The following is a 20,597-nucleotide window of genomic DNA, read 5'->3' as shown; positions in this document are numbered from 1 at the left end:
TTGCGATGATCGGAGTAGAGCTCTCTGCGTATAGACAGAGCAAACATATCACTCATGAAGGTAAACAAAGTTCCGCCCCATTTCTTTCAATGCCGCTTCGTCGAGTACATTCCTACATAGAAATATCAGTGCCCAGATTTTCCATCTTTGCATGATAATTTATTTGAATGATGTCGTGTGCCAATCATGATGTATAGAACGTAAGACGTGGAGAAAAAGTGTCGCATCATGTGGCCGCTTTTGAGTATCTACCGCGTTACCTGCTTCTTCGTGTTCTTATTCCACTCTAGTGGTTCGTCCGTGATTCCCATGTATGTGGATATCGCTAACAACTGTATTAACGCCGCTTTTAATGGCAATGAGAACCTCGTAGAGATGTCTCTGGCGCTTGTTATACATGTCCCCGTTGTTTAGCGCAAAAAAAAAACAAACTGCAGGTACACTTGACGCAAAATATATGTAATTAACCGGCAGAACCGCGTTCATTTAGCTAGGAACGCTCGTTGGGTTGGTTCTTACGATGATAAGCGAAGAAAAGCGTCAGTGTAGCGCGGCACGCGCGGGAGGAAAAACAAGCACAAAGATAACACAACTCCCGGTGGCGCTCTTTCATGCAGGGGGGCGCGCGAGCACTGCGGAGGCGGGAAATTTGAATTGCATCGGGTGGTAGAACTGAAAGGGTAATGGCGCTACAGCCCATTATGGCGAATCACTTTCTCTGCACTTCCGTCAGCTGTCACGTTGAGTGGAACGGCTTTAAAGTTTTGTTTTTAATTCATTATGTTTTCCTAAAGTGAAGCGGGGACAGTGTTGAAGCTTAGTTTACCAAAACATTACCCGCTCTTTCTTATCCGGTTGATGTGTACCTTACGGCATTTTTATCTTTCTCTAGGCGGATAAAATGGCTATCACCTTTCTTGCGTCTCTTCTTAGATACGCGAAATTTGACCCTCGACGCGACGGGAGGTTCACCCTTCGAGAACTGTGCAATGTCTACGGGCTCGTTGCAATGTCTTCATGAGGGCATTTTCCTTAAATGAGAAGGAGTAGCCGACGCTCATATATGGCGTCAACTTTTCCTAAATTTTTCTTCGTGTAAGAAAGCAGGAAAAGAAACGTTATGGCCTCATAAAAGCACGAGTGGGTGAACTTCAGCTCGAATTTTTTTAGTGGCTCCCTCCAAGTAATAAAATTTTCATCCATCCTTACTATCCCGTAGCTCTGTGTAACGCCCAGTATGGCCAGACAACCACTGAATTCTCCACGTGACCTACTGATCTGGCATTGGAACCGCAACGGCTTTCACTTCAAGCGAGCAGTCTTACAACAGCATATCCAACAAGCCCCACGACCACCCGATGTCATCCTTCTCCAGGAGACGCACAGCGAAGCACCTCCCACCCTCCCTGGCTATCGATCACATGCCAGCCCGCCTAGCGCTCGCGCGGCCGGGAAAGGCACCAGCCAGGCGGTATGTACCTTCGTGCGCAAGGGAATCACTTTCGTAGAACATGCGCTCCTGAGCAAGAGTGCCATCGAACACTGCGTCGTCGAACTCGTTACCGGCAAGAAGCGCAAAGAAAGCACGTACATCGTCAACATCTACAGCAATCCCAAGCACTACCAACAACGATTTCGCACACTCATGCACAAGACTCGACAGCTGGCCACGGACAATACGATACTTTTGTGTGGTGACTTTAACGCTTCCCACCAAGACTGGGGCTACACCGCAACCAACGCCAAAGGACGAAACCTCTCGGACGAAGCCACAGACGCCGGATTTCACATACTCAACGACTTCGCCGCATTTACCCGCATCGGCACGTCGGTCCACCGAGACACGAACCCAGATCTCACGCTCTACAGACCCGCTCGCAACGGCATGCACGCCCGGTGGCGAAACACAGGACAGAGCCTCGGCAGCGATCATTTCATCGTCGAGGTGCTCGTGCCACTACGGTCGGCAATGCAGGCCCCAAATACGCGCAAGCACAACATCACGGACTGGAACGCCTTCCGCACGTCCATGGAAAGCGTACCGACAGACATTGAAGACATCGAGCAGTGGACGCAGGCGCTGCGGACGGCGACGGAAACGGCCACCTCAGAGATCGAAACGGACGAATCCGTTGCTAACGTCGACAGTCGCCTGGCGCACCTGATCGAGGCGAGTCAATCCTTACGACGGCGCTGGAAGGGCCAGCGCCACAACACCAAGCTACGAAAGAAAATCGCCAAGATCAACCGCGAGATCGAGAAGCACTGCGCCGTTCTGTGTCGGCAGCAGTGGCACGTGGTCTGCCAGGAAGCGGACGGACAGATGCATAAGAGCCGCACCTGGAACCTCCTACGCTACCTACTTGACGAGACTAAATCCAAGGGTACCCAACGCCACATTTTGGCACCAACCCTGCACCGAGCCACGAAAGAGCTCGGAGAAGCCGAAGTCCGAAAACGCTTAGATGCACGTTACCTGCCTGCCACCCCACCCGAGGCGTTACCGGGATACGCAGGGGACGAGAACGCCCTTCTCGATCGGGACATTGAAGAGTGGGAGTTACGAGTGGTGTTACAAACTATCAACTGCAAGTCGGCGGCTAGTCCCGACAACGTCACAAACAAGATGCTGCGAAATTTGCCGGACTCGGGCGTTACAGCGCTCACTCGTTGCTTCAATGAGTGCTGGCGTTCGGGCAGGCTACCTAGACAATGGAAAGAAGCAAATACGGTCCTGATCCCCAAACCTGGCAAACCCCCACACGTCGACAATCTTCGTCCGATATCGCTCACGTCCTGCGTGGGCAAAGTGCTCGAACACGTGTTACTGAACAGATGGCAGCTATACCTAGAAACGGCAGAACTGTACCCCAACACCCTTGTGGGCTTCAGAGCAAAGCTAGGCACGCAAGACGCGATGCTACTGCTCAAACACGAGGTAGTCGACTCCCCGACCCTCGACAATCGAGCGGTGCTGGGGTTAGATCTACAAAGCGCCTTCGACAGGGTCCGCCACGCGGCTATACTGACCCAGGTCTCGCGGCTAAACATGGGTGAAAGATCATTTAATTACATCAAAGACTTCCTGTCAAACCGCACCACAACCATCCATGCCGGAGACACCCAACTATCACCTAAGACCTTAGGCAGTGTTGGGACCCCCGCAAGGCGCGGTGATCTCCCCCATTTTGTTCAACTTAGTAATGATCGACGTGGCCAACCAGCTCGCACGCATCCCGGACCTTGGTCATACCATCTATGCCGACGATATTACGCTCTGGGTAGCGAAGGGAAGCGACGGCCACATCGAAGAAACCCTGCAACGTGCCATCGAAGTAGTGGAGACCCGCCTAGAAGGCACGGATCTGGTCTGTTCGCCGGCCAAATCAGAGTTCCTAATCCTACCGCATCGAGAACGCAAGCCATGCGCTTCCGCGGCTGACAACATAAGACTACACACAAGAGACGGTACCACCATCCCACGGGTCCACACCCTGCGCGTCCTAGGCCTCTACCTCGACGCCCATCGACGGAACGGTCTGACGATCCACAAGCTGGAGGCGAAGACCACGGCGGCCATTCGACTCATACGCAAAATCTCTAACCGCCACGCCGGAATGAAAGAAGCGAACCTTCTGCGCCTGGTTCAATCGTTCGTCGTAAGTCACATTGCGTACGTCGCGGCCTTCCACAACTGGCAAGCCACCGAGCGAAGGAAGATTGCGGCGCTCATCCACAAAGCATACAAGGCAGCCCTGGGGCAATATGCTTGTACTCGCACAGACAAGCTCCTAGACCTACACTCTCAACTTTTTTTCCACCCATATACTCCCTAGAGGTTCTTTTTCGCCTGTCCTCTAGTGATCCTCCTTGTAGGAGTTTTTTTACTACATGGAACAGGGAGGTTTTGTTTACCTCCTCAAAACAGGGTGTTTTTAGGTGATAGAAAGGAGGTAGTTAGGGAGTGTTAAGAAATGTTAGGGAGAATTTAAGGAGATCAAAATGGAGTATTCTTTACTTCCTCAAGGCGTTTTTAAGTGATGTTTATGGACTTCTTAGGCGGTTAAATAGGAGCCTATTATAGCTCCCTTAGGGAGTACTGATGTTATTTAGGGGCGTTTTGAGGAGGTTCAAGGGAAGCATTTACTTCTTTTGCATGGAGTTTTACGTTTTGCAGGCCTCGCAAGGGGAGTTTTTAGGAGGTTCAAGGGAAGCATATATTTCTTTTGAATGGAGTTTTGCAAAGTTGGGGCGGTTTTGTAGGCCTCCCGAAAGGAGTTTTTTCAAGGCCACAAGGGAGAGTTTCTAGTTCCCTGCGGAAGTACTGATTTCACACGGTTTTTCTCGGTTTCAGGTTTATTTCAAACGAACTTTCGCATACAAGTTTACATGGTACATGGTGTACACAAGGAGGCTCCGAAATAAAAACTTAGGGCGACCTCCTATAAGAAAGCAAAAATGGTAAATTGCTAAAAACACGCCAGTTAGGAATGGAAGACAGCAATAGAATGCTAGTTGAACAAACCGTAGAATTAATATTACTACAAGAACTGGAAATACGCGAAAAACAAAGATAGGCGCAAACACAACCACATGGTAAGTGAAATCATTATATAATAATAGCGGATCGAGAACGCGTCAGTACTTATCAGAACTTATCAGAACGTATCAGCACTCAGTACACAAAGTGAAAAAAAAATGGTTGCAGTGGTTTACAACAACAAAAAATTTTCAGTTGGTGGTGAAATGAGCGATCTGTGTGCTAGTTGAACAAACTGTAGAAACAATATTACTATAAGAACTGGAAATACGCGAAAAACATATAAGCACAAACACAACGGCATGGTAAGTGACATCATTATATAATACTAGAGCATTGAGAACGCGTGAGTACTTATCAGTACGCATCAGTACTCAGTACACAAAGTGAAAAAAATGGTTGCAGTGGTTTAAAACAACAAAATTTTTTTTCAATTGGTGGTGAAATGAGCGAGAGCTGTGTAACGATTTGATATTGAAAGGTAACGAGCATTTTGTAGATGGTAAAGGCACAAGAGATAAATGATGTAGGAGACAGACAGCAATGAGATGGCTATGGATAAATAAGTAATATAAAGAACGAGAAATATGCTGCGGAAAATACCAGTGCGTTTTGATAAAGACACAAATGCGCCAAGAAAAGTGACCCAGTCTGAGGGGTTAATTGCAAGGATATAGAACAGAATGAGTGGTATCGCGACAGCTTCTTCAGAGTGAGAAGAAAAAGCCATGTAATTCGTGTTTTTCCGATAATTTTGAGTTGATTCATTTGGCACCAGTTGCCAACATTATTTAGATAATTGTTTCAAGTTATATTAGTTGGTTAATATTATTGCTTGACTAAAAGATAGCTGTATTATCAGCATACAGAAGGGCCCATCAAATATCCCCTGTTCAGTAAAAAAAAAGAAAACGTCAGAAACATAATACGAAATTCTTTAAACTACTATCCAATGATTACAGGATTGAAAACAAATAAAATATTGGTGAGGGATATTGATGCGATAAAAGTTAATTAGTTCTAAATCCTTCACACGCGGTTTGGTGCTGGCAAGGTCCAAAAAAAAGGCATGTTCCACAAACGTTAGAGCTCTGTGTGCCTTCTTGGGATATTGAATGTTGAAAACCCAGAACGATGCAAACAGATTACACAGTCCTCCCAGTAAAGATGATGCAGTCAAGACACTCTGGCCATCGATGTGGAGGCTAATTTCCCCGTTCGCGGAATGCAGGCAGGGAGTCAAAGGAACATCTACCTGAAAAAGCAAAAAAGAAAAAAAAATGCCCCACATGTAAAATTCAAAACAGACACTATGGTTAAATGAACTTAATAATTCGGTACAGTAATAAAATTGTTATGCCAGGTTCCCTGCGAAGATTCAGTAATTAAATCACGGAGAACACTATTATACCCCTCTTACACCTGGCATTTTTTTAAAATAAGGTTGAAACTAGCAAAAACACGTTTTCACCGGAAGGGCTTAAGTGGCCTGACGCGCACAACTTCTTTCTTGGCTGCCGCTGGATGGTGCTACTCGTCCATACTTGGGGTGGCAGTACCGCTTTCCAAGGGAGCATGCGAGCTACGCATGAGAAAATCGTTCGACGCCAAAACTTGCGGGGCCTCAAAAGGCCAATGTTTTTCTTCAGTGAAGCGTAAATACTGATCACAGGTCCAATGGAGAAACATTTTGCTTAGTGGTCTCGAACGGCAAATGACAGGAGAGTTTGGGGAAGCATGAGCGATTTGACCGGAACTGACCAAACTGCTTGGTACGTGGTAATGTTGTATTCAGTTGCTTGTATACTGCTATTAATCACCGCTGCTTCACTTGCTTCCGGTTTATCCTGGTGCAAACAGCGACTGCAGTCGTGTTTGCGTCACGTTTGATGAGCAGTTGAACAGCGATTTCTCAGCACTTAAGGCATCTTGGCACTAAATCAATGCTGAAATGGCTATGCGGAGGTCCGACTTCCGTTTGAAATCAACTTGCTGGTTGTCTTCAATGACCCTTTAACAACAAGTTACCCTTATGCCTCATCACTGCAACCGATTGTTCCTCCGTGTGGTGCAAAGTGTGTTACTGTGATTATTTTCAACGTGAAACGAACCGTTCCTGTGATTTGTAGGACTGATTCTGCTATTAATTACTGCAGTGACAACAAGCTATGAAAGAAAATCCCGCCATCTCCACGAAGTGAATGATGATGAGAGGGGCGAATCTAAAATGCTTATCAGCAGACAATGTGACGCATTAAGTGCAAGCTGCTTTCATAGTGTGTGCATTGACATTAGGATATGGCCCCCTGGCAGAATGATGCGCTGCGCGAGATTTTGCCGTACCTAAAAGGACAGGCAACTCATTTTTACGGAGTATAGGATCTGTAAAAGGGTTGCGAGTTGGGCGAGTTGGTAATTATGCATTGCGAAAAATAAACTGCGCGCAAATTAACGACGACAAGAACACATGAAGACGGCACAAGCGCACACTCGCAACTAGTTTATTATTGCACAATTCAAAGCTTTATATGCCCAAGCGCCCAATTGCCGCGCCCCCAATGCGTCACAGTTCTCGGCGCACTCAGCCGAAAATACTAAAAAACCGTAACAACAAAACCACAAAACGAACTTTGAGGCGCTCGAAAGGCGAAAAATCAGCAAAGATAACCGCATCATACATGGATTAAGACCCCCCTCCCACCCCCAACACGCATTCCCAGAAAAAGCACCGAAATAGCGCTCAATGTGCGTCTAAATATGCGACTTCTCGATTAAGCAGGGCGATAGAGGGATGACTGATACATTCGGAACCAGCTTTTCTGATGTGGCTGGCTTCTACAATTTCTCGCGTTTGCTGGTTCTTGTGTCGCAAAAGGATGGCTGTGCGCTCAAACACAGGGACACAATCAGGTCTGCATGCGCAGTAATGAGAAGATAAGTGGCTCAGGTCACGTTGAAAAATGAAAAAAAATATACGGTACTTTTAGACGTCGTACGCTCGAGTTTGTGACAACGTACCCGTGTGCGGCTCTGTCCTGAAGTTCGGAGAAATGCAGGCGGGTTGTGTTATATTTCTCGTCTTGCATTACGCTTTCTTATATATATTAGCGCCCTCTTTCCCGATCTCTCTACCTTCCTTCCCGCTTCCGTCTGACTGCGCTGATTTTCGCCAGCACGAAGTAACCGTCACGTTGCTTTGAAACGACGCCGCGCGCGACAAACGATTTTATCTCGAATGCCGTTACAAACCGGCCTACAAAAGAATGCGAACGCATACCCCAAAACCCACAAATAAGTAAAATAATACGAGTGTGCGCTTTTTTCTTTGCCCGTGCGTGTACGAGCTGTGAGCGGCACGGGTACCCGGGTACTTCGCTGTTAACCCTATCCAAACGTTTGACAAACGCATCGACTGATGAAAGACCACTTACCAGCGAGCTGTCCACACCTGTCGCCGTATCCAAATGCTGTTTGCGGCCGTTCCTCGTGTGACAGGGGCACATGAAAATCTTTCCACCAAATGGCACTACTAGTCCTTCACAAATAAGAAAAAACGACGGCCCAAGGCGAGGCTTGAAGCTCCGGCCGCGCCGAGTCACCGGCCGCGCTGCGTTGATAGCACAGAAGTTGTTTACATCCGGGCAGCCAGTCGTGCCGCCAGGGCAAGTTGAGTCGCTGCTGTCGGGTGCGTTGGCGCGCTGGCACGAGAATTTAAATCGTATATGTATGCGCAAGCAAGCGAAGCAGATGAACATTGCAATTGTTTGCAACGGCGAGAACTGCCTCTTCGTTAGCAGCAGAGTTTGACAACACCTATCGCCAAAATAAACAGATTGAGACAACACGGCCGCGTTCTCTGCCTGTGATCGCGCTGGTTGAAGCATCTATACGGGTATACGTACGGTATTGGTTTTGTAGCTGCGTGCAACCGTCGCGTCCTGCTCACTCGTTCTAATTAGCATTAGGCCACGGTTAAAGTGCTGGTGCCCGGAGACAACAGAAGACTAACATGGCGACCGCCCGCTTGAGATGATTACCTCAGATAGGGAGTTTATTGTGGACGTGGTAGTATACAAGGAACGGAACGCCATCTCACAAATGGTGTTAAGTAGTTCTAAATCCACCCTTTTGCTACCCGGATGGGCAACGGTACTACCATGGAGGTTCGTCCACTTCTTTAGATCATGCCTAGGGAGTACATTTTTTGTTATAGGTACTTTTCAGGGCACATTACTTGATTAAAACTCCATTTCCGGCTAGTTTGCGTTTACAGTGTAGGGGTACACAACACCCTAGAGGAGATTGCCGAAGCACAGCAAGCAGGACAACTCGAGAGGCTGACCACCACCCGGACAGGCCGCTACATCCTACAGCGCCTGGGCTTGCGCCCACAGCAGCAACCAAGGCAGCTCCAGTCTGACCACGCAGCCTCCCTGCCTAAGGGCACGCTCGAGAGACTGTACGTGCACCCGCTGCCCAAGCATATGCACTCGGAACACAACAAAGAAAGACGGCTCGCTCGGGCCAGGGCCCTCACATCTACGTACGCCGCAGACACTGGCGCTTCCTACGTGGACGTGGCGGCCTATCCGGGAAGACCCAATGCCTACGTTGCCGTGGCGATGGCGGCCACGGACGGTGCAGTAAAGTCAGCTAGCAGCTTCAAGGCGCAGAATGTGAAGCAAGCCGAAGAGATGGCTATAGCCTTGGCCATCGTGGACCCGCAAACAACCACGGTACTAAGGGACTCCAAGTCGGCAATGCTGGCATACGCAACCTACCAAGTGAACCCGAACACTGTGAAAGTGCTGTGCAGTGCGCGTACCAACGGGCTGCCGGTGGCACTCCGATGGTTCCCCGCCCACGTAGGTCCCTTGCGCCTCCGCGGCGGACTGACGAACCGGAACGAGGAGGCCGACTCCGCCGCGCGCGAGCTCACCAGACGCGCGGCGTCCACGAGTCTGGCCTCCTCACCGGACCCGTCCGGCGACGTAGAGATGCCCGACCCCCTCACCACATACGGGGAAATCTTGGAGTGGTACCGGCAGACCCGAAGACGACGTCCGCCACCTCACCCAAATCTAAATCGGGAAGAAGCAGTTCTCTACAGACAATTACAGACCGAATCGCTCCTTACCCCAGTGCAAAACATCTGTGCCCCGGTGTATTCGAAAGTGCAATGTGCCGTGTATGTGATAGTGCGCGTGCGACACTCAGCCATATACTCTGGAAGTGCAGGACACAGCCTGCTGAGGCAGCGCAAGGAACTATGCCCTCTCATATCACACAAGCCATGAACGCTAAAGACTGCAGTGCACAAATCCAGGCCGTCCAGCAGGCGAAGGCTGCCCTGGCACGCCAGCGGCCCGAAAACGCAACCCCACCTGGGAAGCGTGAGTAGGCCCGGGCACCAGGCACGTCTCCGCGACGTAGCGGCCACGTCCTAGCTGCCGGTGATTTTAATAAAGTTGTTCCTCCCTCCTCCCTCATGGGAAGCGTCCAGTCCCAATTCGTCTGCTTCCTGTGTGACATCGTCTGCTAAGTTTAACCTGTCGTCTGCTCTTCATCTCCTGTCGTCTGTTATTCCTTAGCTCGTCAGTTGGCGGCTGTGTGTAACCAAGAAAACCAATATCTGCGCATACAGGCCGGACCGCTAATGAGGTCCATCTTCCCAATGTTGACCTAATTTACGTTTTCTTGGCAGCCGACCAAATTACCCACGAGGCATGCATTGCCTCTCCTCGAAAGCGAATGTAAAAGTTAGCAAATAACCTTCGAAGGAACGTGACCGTCCTAGGGGCGGTTTATTATCGACTTTTTCTTGGCAGTCTAATTAAACCTGGACAGCGGATGTACTGTGAAAATGGCGGCTTAAAACTTCTACCCCTTTTTGTCCCCCTGTCTGAGACGGGAAGCACACGCTTCGCTAAGAAACGGCAGAAAAAGGAGGTATGGCTAGTATTCTTTTAAAATGAAATGTTCAGCGGCGAAGTTAATTGGCCGCATAATTTGCCAAGGGTAGGATGCTGAACCGAGGGCAATTAGCCGAGGATCCCGGGGCAAAAAATTTAAAACAAATCTTCAAACAACTGTGGAGAGTTTGACGCAACACTTTCAAAATTCTTAAATTCTTAAAGGTTAATTATTACAAAATTGTTCTTGTGCGGTAATGCTTCGCCCACCGCTTTATCCAGATGTAAACTCGGTCTAACCTCGTGGAGCTTAGTAAAAACGATCGTCGATTATGGGCTACTTAAACGCGAAAATTTTCGTCCGTCTATCTTGAATAGACGGACGACTTCGTCCGTCTATCTTGAAAGAACTCTTCAACAATGTGCTTCTTTAGGCAAAACAATTACGAACTACTGAATGTGGTGGCAGTGGTCATAGTTGTCAACATTGTTGAACAGAAATAACGGATTAGGCATATTTGAAGCACCACACCCGTAATACTTTGTTGTTCTTTTAATTAAATAACCATAGATGCTTAATTTTTGCCATAGCAAATAAACAAATACGCGCTCAAATCAACGTTTCCACCCAAAGGTTCAACAAGCGCTCGCGGAGCCCCCTCGTGGCAGCATTCCAAGAAGTCCAAACCTAATAAAATATTCCAGTAGATGGCGCGCACCCGTGGAACGCGGCAAAATTGAGTCGGCTGGAGCAAACCTAGGCCCTGCTTACCGTGGGAGGAGCGAGACGGGAGGCGAAGATCATTAGAGATGGGGGGCGGGGGAGGAGAAGGAAGACATTTACGCGGGCAAAGGGCGGCAGAAGACTAACGTCTTTCGGCGAAATTTGCAGCGAAGTAAGCAGATACGCGGCCAATTTTTCTTCTCACGTTTCAGCCAGGATGACTGCGCGGGAGCGTGCGTTGCGCCAGCTTTATGTGGCGTACGACGTCCGTGCTCCCCCAATCAAGCAGCTCACGCGCTGCGTGACGTATGACCTCACGCAACGTTTAGGGCACAGTCCATTGTCGCCCGTCTCTGGGCTGAGCCGCATCGCCGTCATCGTGACCGATCGAAAGATAGGAAGACCAACAAATCAAAGAAAAAGCAAACAATTGGAAGACCGACGAGTGAAAGAAAGCGAATAATGAGAGGGTCGCGAAATTGGGAGGGGAGGGCGGTTCGCCGTGGCGGCGCAAGCTACCGCTCTCCGAAAGTGTGCGGTGCGGATAGGAGGGGGAGGGGGGAGGGGGCATATGCTGTGCCTGTATGAGGCGCTCGACGGCGCGACGCTTGGCGAAAATGTGAGGGGGCGTCCATAGAGTTTCTGAGCTAGTGGGAAACTCTATAGTGGCGTGCACGTGTGTATGATGGGATTTCGCTTAAGACGCAGTTCGGGGTCCTTTCCTAAGAAGCGCTTCGCCCCGCCGATGCAGAGGCTTATTATCGCTGCCGTCGAGAGAACCCACGAATGAGTGCTGCCTCAGCACACTGCGTCTGCGCCAAAATATCGCATTAGGGGGTGTCGTAATCGCCAGCCAATTTTTTTTGTGCTTTCTTCTGCCCTTTCTGCCCAATGACGGTGAACAAAATCCTGTTGAAGTAGTTCTAGGAACGCGCATTGGTGACAAAACAGATTACCTATCTTTCGACGACAAAATGCAAAACAGCGGCCACAAGTAATATGCATTTAAAAAAGGAAAGATCCAGGGATCGCACACCTAAAGTTCGTCTACTCGAAACAGAAAACGCTGACCTTGCTGACTGACACGGCGCCATTGTTACGATTTATTCAGAGGGAAGTTGAATATAGCCTCAGAAATCTTTGCGGGCATCGTATATAAATTCCAGTGTTCCGCACTGATCTTTTGTCTTACTTATTTTCTTGTGTTCGCGGCAGCCTGATTTGTTTTTTGTTTGTTTCCTCTCTCCCTCACGTACCCCGTTTCCTATTTTTGACAATGCTTCCGGATTTCAAGAACTGCACGTCACTTCGGGAAATCTCACCCACATCACCTCCATACTCTCCACCTCCGTCTTAACTCGCCCTGTCCCTCCCCGAATACCCCTTTTTCACCTCCTGTCGCACTGCCGCACACCACCACACTGCGGTCCATGCACGGTTTGCCAGAGCAACAGACCCAGCGTTAAACACCTGAGATTGCAAGAAACTAGACAAGAAAGAAGGCACGGACAAGACTGTCTGCAAGTACTCTGATGGCATGAAGCCACAACGACACCAAAAGCCTACAGGTCTGATGAGAAGAAAATGAAGCCCGGGAGCGCTGACCGAGAGTTGTGACTGCGACGCCTACGAACGCTGATAGGAAAATATGGGCTCATCTGGAAGGCATTCGCGTTGGTTAATTTTGGTGGTGCGTTTTCGTGCTAATATTTACTCCAAGAGACGAAATAGCCCTTCTGGCTTCAAAGGTATACCGGAAATTCCAACCAACCAACAGATAAAGTTCAATATGAACAGGATAGAGCAAATCGGACTCTTACGCTGGGTCGACTTGCACGGTCGTCTGCGCTTAGGCATGTGTGTTTCATTTCCAGAAGGCTGTTTCCAGGATTTTATTCTTTTGTGTACCTCACGCGAATTCTTCCCCTCCATCCAAAGGGGTCGTGTAGAGGAAGTGCATTCTGCTAACGGTACCCATTCCCTGAGAAGAGATCGGGACCCATTTTTGCGTCGGTCGTCTACCAGTCGTCTGCACATTTTCTCGTCAGTCGGTTGGGAAAGCAAGTGTTGCTGTCCGTCTTATTCCCTACTCCGTTCGCTTTATCGATGAATTAGTCGGTATTTACATTCGCGCAGACGTCGACCCTCGCATTGCGTTGAGCCCCGCGTTCAATTACTCGGAAGAGACGTCTGCGATCAGCCGCTCTAGATAAAAAAAAAGCTTTATTCGGGTTTTACGAGGGGCGAAGACTTAATGCGAGCCCAATCACCCACCCCCTTTCTGGAACGATTCTATACGCAGTAGCTGTGCGCTGTTTTCGTTTCGTCTTGTGGCACGTTTCGTCTTGTGGCGTCCTTGGACGCGTTTCGTACTAAAGGAGAAATGGCGAGTTTTCTCTGAGTATGTGAAGCATTTATTGCATGCAAAAGTTTAGAGTTGTTGCTTACAAATGGATGAAATATATCCCATCATTACCTACCCGCATTTCTTTACCTTCGAAATGCTCAGGTATTTCTATTTTTACTCAAATCTATCTTTTTACTGAATTCGTTTCTATCTTCACTCAGTGAGGAAACCCGTCTGTTTGTCTGTAACGCTAGTTGTGTCCGGCTTCCGCCGCATAAGAAAATTCGTCGCTTGTCTGCACACTTCGCGGCCAGTGTCGTCGAAAGACGGTGGTCTTCTGCTGCCCTTTCCCCGTAACACCCTTTCCTTTCTCCCCCGCCCTTTTTTCACGCTCTTACTCATTTCGTTTAGCTCCTGCAACTATGGTCCCTAGAATATGACCATACTGCAACAATCAACAGGGTGGAGGTTTGCTCAAGTCGATGCAATTTTGCCGCATTCAAGTAGCCGGCGCCATCTATTGGAGCCTTTTCTTACTGTGGGACTTCGTGGAATGCCGCCAGGAGGGCTTTTGTCCGGCACAAGCGCTTTTTGTATTTTTGCGTGAAATGGTTTTTTTTCAAGGGGCATTGCTTTATTGACTGTCACAGTAATCGGGTAGCCATGTAGTTTTATTTAAAAGAACAGTGCAAATATAACTTATGGTTTGATGTAGTACCTCAAATGTGCATAATATTTTGTTTCTGCTAATATTTTCTTTCTGCTCAACAGTGTTGACAAGAATGAACGTTTCCATAAGATTTAGTAGCTTCCAAATCTTCGCATCTATATAACAGTCTGGTTCAAGAATTGTTTTCTCTTTTGACCGGGCTGAACCGAGGGACGGACGGACGGACAGACAGACAGACAGACAGACAGACAGACAGACAGACAGACACACAAATTTTTGCGTAGGGAAGCCCGATGCACTTTCGTCTTCTGCCATTTGTTTGCAAGACGCGTTATTGCCTTCATATTTTTATATTGTAAACAGTATGCTGCCTCTGAAAAACTGCCTTCTCTGCAAACACTTCTGTAAAGTAGAAAAGTCGATATTATTTGAACTCGGTGTATGGCATTGTAAGGCGGCACTTAATCAAAAATTGCCGTAGCTTGCGCGAACTGTGTAAAGCAGGCGAAACAGCAGAGGTGGCGCCCCCTTTCGTTCTGTCGGAGACCCGGCCTTTGCCAAATAATCATCAGTAGCATTCCACTTGGTTCAGTGCAGGACAAAGGCCTCTCCCATCGACCTCGAACCGCTCCTGTCCCGCGCCGCTCGAGTCCATTCCTTGCCTCCAAATTTCCGAATTTTTTTATTTCGTCCCTCCATAGTCCCTCCATTGGTCTTCCGCTTTTTCTAGACCGACCCGTCCCTCGATGCCCACTTTGTCACCCTGGTAGTCCACCGATTATAGTTTCACCGAATTACGTGGCCAGGCCAAGTCCTGTTCTTCTTCTTTATTTTAAATATGATATCTTCTACTCTAGTTTCTTCTTTGATCGAGGAAGCTCGTTTTCTCTCTCTAAGTGTTACTGCGATCATTATTCGTTCCATGACCCGTTGAGCGGACCTAAGTATGCTTTCAAGTTGCTCAGTGTGGCGCCAAGTTTCTCCGGTGTATGTCATCACCTCACAATGACTTCTTAACTTGCCACTGAAAATTCAATGTGACTGGCCGGTCCGGGTCGGTTAGTCCGCAGTGTTGACATCTCTCCCAAACTAGACCGCGTTAGCACGCGCTGGAGCTGGTGGCTAAGTCCAAAGCCAATGACCGCGCTGCGAACCCAACGAAAATGCTGCGCGCCCCGAATACGATGATCTCTCAATGTGATGGACGCCTGTTTTATAGCGTGAGGCACCCAGGTTCGATTTCGACACCGGGAAGGGTTTTTTTTTCTTTCCCGTTGGCTATACATGTCATTGTTCCCCACCGCTGCTACCCCGTACCCATTGGGCCTTTGGTGCGGCCCACTTGGTTCGCCATTGCATGGTGTAAAGGTCCAGGGTTGGATTGTTTGGACCTCCATAACCACATTTTTTATGAGGCCTCGCGGCTTTCTGTATATGACGGGCACATTTGTGTTGGCCTAAACAGTCTGCTGCTAAAAGCGTATGATCTTCCTACAGTCTACGGCGATCCCGTGGCTCAACTTCGCCATAATGCACCCAGTGTCCGATCCATGCCGCCAAAAAGCAAATTTAGCGAATAACAGCACCAGGCACTGTATTTCACGCACAAAAAAAAAACACATCTGCGCTGTGACACTACGCCACGCACAACGTCATGCTTGCATTGCAAGAGGCGAGATACAATTAAACATGTCTCATTATTGCAATTTTTTTAAGTGCGAATGCACTTTATAAGCGACCCCAAACCATCCACCGACGGCGGCGGCGGCGGCGGCGGCGTCCGCAGTGCTCCTCTATATTTAAAAAAGAAACAGCATCCGGCGCCAGGTTTCGATCCGAGGACTTTGCGGGCCGCAGCCCGACGCTCTACCGAATAAGCCACGGACGCGACGCTGATATCGGTGTCAGTAACGCGCCTTATATCTTTAACGCATTCAAACTACGTCGTCAGCGGCGTGCGTTGGCGACTCAGCGGCGTTATAGCGGCTTGATAACTGCGTGGTGTACACGTGATACTACAAACCCGATGGAAGAGATGGAAGAGAAGGCGGCGAGGCGGTGGGCTGCGGGGGCCGAGCGCAAGCGCCGCAAGCGGGCCGACAACCGTGCATTCGCACTTTCACATTCTCCCCCTCGGGGAAATGCGGGGGAATTTTTTATGTAGACTCTTATTTCTGTGGACATTTCAGAACCACACACGTGTCTTCTTGGTGTGTAGTATGCGTTTCTTCCCCTATTTCCCTTGTGATCGATTGTTTATGCTAAATACCGCGGAAATGGTATGAGTATGCAGCTTGCAGAAACACTTCAAACAGCACTGTGAGGGACTATATGCCGTAAAAATAATAATAAAGACATTGGCAGAACGCTTTTCGCAAGCGGAATAAAAAAACTCCCACCTCCCCTGGCGGGAACCCCTGTGTAGATGCGACGCATAGGGGGTTCACGTTGCAGCGTTGGACAGCGGAGGAACGGCGCTGGAACGATGGAGCGGAGTGGCGCAGGCACCGCGTTTTATAGCGCGCATAACGGTGAGGGGACGCACCCGGCGCCAGTGCGTCTGCCGCGGCTATGACGCAACACAATCCAACACAATCAACTTTAATCCAATCTAATCCAAATCCAATCCAATCCAAGCCAAGCCAAGCCAAGCCAAGCCAAGCCAAGCCAATCTAATCCAATCGAATCCAATCCAATGCACCTCGCGAGAGAGTGTTCGCCATCGGAGAGAAGCGGGGGTTAGCGGCGGAGAGCGCAGCTGGCGCGGCGAGCAGAATGGGTGAGGGGCGGACGCCGACGACGCCGGATGCAGGGACAATGCGAGTGAATGAGATGCAGTCGCATCTAAAAAAGTAAAGTTCAGATATTGCGTACACACGCTGAAGCTGCCCGCGGCTATCCTTCCGGCCGTAGTGGAAGGCGGTGCGTTATTTCAGACAACGTGTGAACCATTACCATGCGCCGAAAGCTTGACATACACGCAGATTTGCTTTTTGCCTCCACCAGATAATTGGCCACCACGGCCGAAATCGAACCCACGTCCGCGTTGCCAGAGGCCCAACGGTTTAGCTCCTGACCCACAATCGTGAATGGCTCAGTGGCCAAGGATGGGAAAATATTCCTAAAGGGCGGGGAAATTATTCGAGCTGCATGTACCACAGACGTATTCCGATACGGGAACGCAAAGAGAAAGTCATTGAGGAGCACTTAGGCCTTGAGGCTCTATTAAAACACAGAGAAAAGTTTCGTAAACTTGGTGTTGAAACAGCGCACGTGCCGGTATCTGAATATAAAAAAAGGGACTTTTTTTCGACTGCGAGGATTTGCCAGAGGACGGACGTGACTGGGAAGCTCCTGTTCGGCTAAGTAAACCAGTGGGTCTCGCCGACCGATTTACATAAAGCCGGTGGAACGTGCGGAATCAGTGTTCAGTACGCGTAAGCCTCGCTAGCTCGCTCTAACAAGGGGCAGACTACTGGTACAAGCTTCCCGAGAACATACTGAGAGCGTTGCGGATTGGGCGAAGTTAAATAAATAGTTTTTTTCCCAGAGTACTGCATGGTTGTTGGTTAAAACCAGACGTCAGAAGCACGTAGAGGTCTGCACAAGGATGTGGAAAAAGAAATGCGGCTACATGCGCACCTTTGGCTTATAATCTTCGTTGCCGGTACTTTACAAAATGCGCTCTCTGTGTCTTGAAATTGGGTGAAACAGAGGGATGAAGAATGTTGTTTTGTCGAGGCCTCGGTTCATCTTTTACTGCTAACAGCACGTTCAAAATAGTTTTTCCTGACTTTTTTATGCAAATGAAAAGGAAGTACAGAAAGGCTAGAAGCTAAGAATGCGGTTTGATGTTTTATTTGCCGTCACTATCCGAGACGTCGGCACGTGGATGCCAACTATTTGACGACCTAACGCCCACTCACGCCCCGTAACCCTATCGTCCCGTAACGAAGCCGCTCATCTGCAAAGTAGCAGGCCTCAACATACGTCTTTAATACTCCCGAACTTCCGCGAGTAAGAAAGAGGGATGTCAGGAGCGAGAAATGCGTAGCGGACGAGGAAAATGCATGAAGCGCTAATCTATGCGGGCGATATATCGTCTGCAAAGCCTAGTCGGGCAACAGGAGCGCTAATGGCTGGCGTCGGCCAGGAGCAATCTTTTCTTTGATCATTTCGAGTGGCTGCGAAAGTGCTAGTAAGTAAACGTTCATTGCATGTGCTAAGAAGCCCCTTTACGCGTAGATGTTGATACTGCAAAGTCATCTGGTTCCACCATCAAACCCTCGGATCGTTTGGGTTCGTCGGGGCTTCGTCTGCTACGCCTAGTATTTGAACTACAAGACACAAATTTGAACTACCAGACACAAATAGCGCGATTTAGTTTCATGCAGGCCAAATTGTCGAGTGGCCTAATTACACTACGAAATTTGGGTAACACGGCTTTACAAATATACCAGTAACGCGCCATTATCGGGACTCCACTAACGCATTCGCTAACGCCGCCCGTATGTTGGGCTGGGCTGCAGACCACAAGGTCGCGGGCATAGCGACCGCCGCAAGCAGTTTCGACGGAGGCAAACTACGGCAGGGGTTTGTACGAGTGCATAAATTCTGAGTGTGTGTGTTTACATTTTACTGTTCGCATTTCACCTATCCGTGACAGCACGTACAGGTTCTGTCAAAAGTAATTGGCACACGGTCGGGTAAATGTACATGAATTCCTTCTTCCGGAACTGCCTGGACACATTTGCGTGCGTTTAAAGGTGTCCTTCGTAATAGAAAAAAGCTTCGTGTAAACCGGTAATGCCTATCATAAAACTAGTAAGGAAAAAATTAGCCGTTTTTTTCGAAATTAGCAAGATTCGGAAACCGAAACTAAGTCGGATAAAACTTCAGTGACAAGAAAAACACGACAACTTTCCCCTAAAAAGGGGGTGCAAAGAAAATAATAGAGATAACGCCCTGAAAACGTGTACGCAGGTCGTAGTTAGCACCGAAAAATGAGCCAGATCCTGCTGTTTCATCACGGATCGAAAAGAGTCCATTCCATTTGCCCAATGGACGTTTGCTTTTGGCTTTACTGTTGAGGCTGTTTCTCGGGTGATTTCGAAGTATTTTTTTGTTTTGCTTTTCGGAGCTGACCTATTATGAAGTGAGACGGCAATTAGGATATCAGCAAAAGGCCTGTCCCCAGATGTCAACGACGATGTGAACAGACGAAGTAAATGAAATGAAACTGAGAGATGTGAAACATTGATGTCATTTCATCTCACCCTACACTCAGAAATCCGCCTGGTTATACTTATTTTTACTTCCATATTTACCATTTCCGCACTTAACTAAATAGCCGCGGCTTGCAAGCCCTGGCAAATCTCCACCCCCCCCCCCCCCCTCTTTCTGAGAGTACGAACCAATGAAGAAGACATGAGCAGACTTCATGTGAAGCGTTTTGGAGATTCACGGCAAAGCAATGAAGAGCTTACTTACTTCGTGAGGGCCTCCAGGAGTGCCCAAGAAAATTATCGTAGGGCAGAAATCGAAACGTGCTGCTCAAGGTGCCAAGAAGACTTACCTGTCCTCCTTGTATATTTCTACTGTTCTTGAAACCCTGTTGCATATTTTTAGTGCCTTTTTTACCAAACCTCAATCGCACCATACTTGAAAGTCAATTAAAATAAAGGTTTGTTATTAATGCCGCATAAACTTGGATGTTTCAATTCAATATTTGCCAAACCCCAGCTTATCACCCCAATATTGCTGATATTCACGGGTAAGTTTTTATTACTTGTAGCCATGAGCTTCCCTTAGCTGACATATAAAAATATAATATTATAGCTTTGACGGCGATGCATTTAAATCCGGGAACAAACTTCGGCTTGTTTCTCAAATTCGAGTTAGGTGGATCTGGCTCATTTCGAAAAAGAAATGCCTCAAATATTTTGCGATTTTCACAAATCCTTGTTCCAATTACTTATGACGGCACCTGTACACTCAGAAAACCATTATCGTGGTGCGCAGGTGGAAGCGCTAATGAGCGCCGTCTTAACAAGGTCTGCCCAAATTAAAGTCTTCTCCAGAGTCTACGAATTTCCCATTTGGCCCACTTTTCTTGACTTTGATGCGGAATAAACGCAAACATAGAGAAAGGAACAAGCGATATCCGAAAGAAGGAACATTACATAACAAAACAGAACCGAATGAACAGGAACAGAAGGTAAGAAAAAAGAAGAAAACTGAAGGATGGTTTCATATCTATTCATTTCTCGTGAGCTGAACAAGAAGAACAAGAACAAAAAGACGGCAGTGTGTGTAGTGATGCACTGGAGGAAAGTGATTTAAGAGATACCGAGGCACAGCCCTTATTGGACCACTTTTGTTTAGCGAAAGAAAAAAAGAAAAAA

The sequence above is a fragment of the Haemaphysalis longicornis genome, unplaced genomic scaffold (genome assembly GCF_048455015.1).
Source record: "Haemaphysalis longicornis isolate Haplotype H1 unplaced genomic scaffold, Haemaphysalis longicornis Haplotype H1 scaffold_5, whole genome shotgun sequence".
Classification (NCBI taxonomy): domain Eukaryota; kingdom Metazoa; phylum Arthropoda; class Arachnida; order Ixodida; family Ixodidae; genus Haemaphysalis; species Haemaphysalis longicornis.
This window is presented reverse-complemented; position numbering follows the sequence as displayed.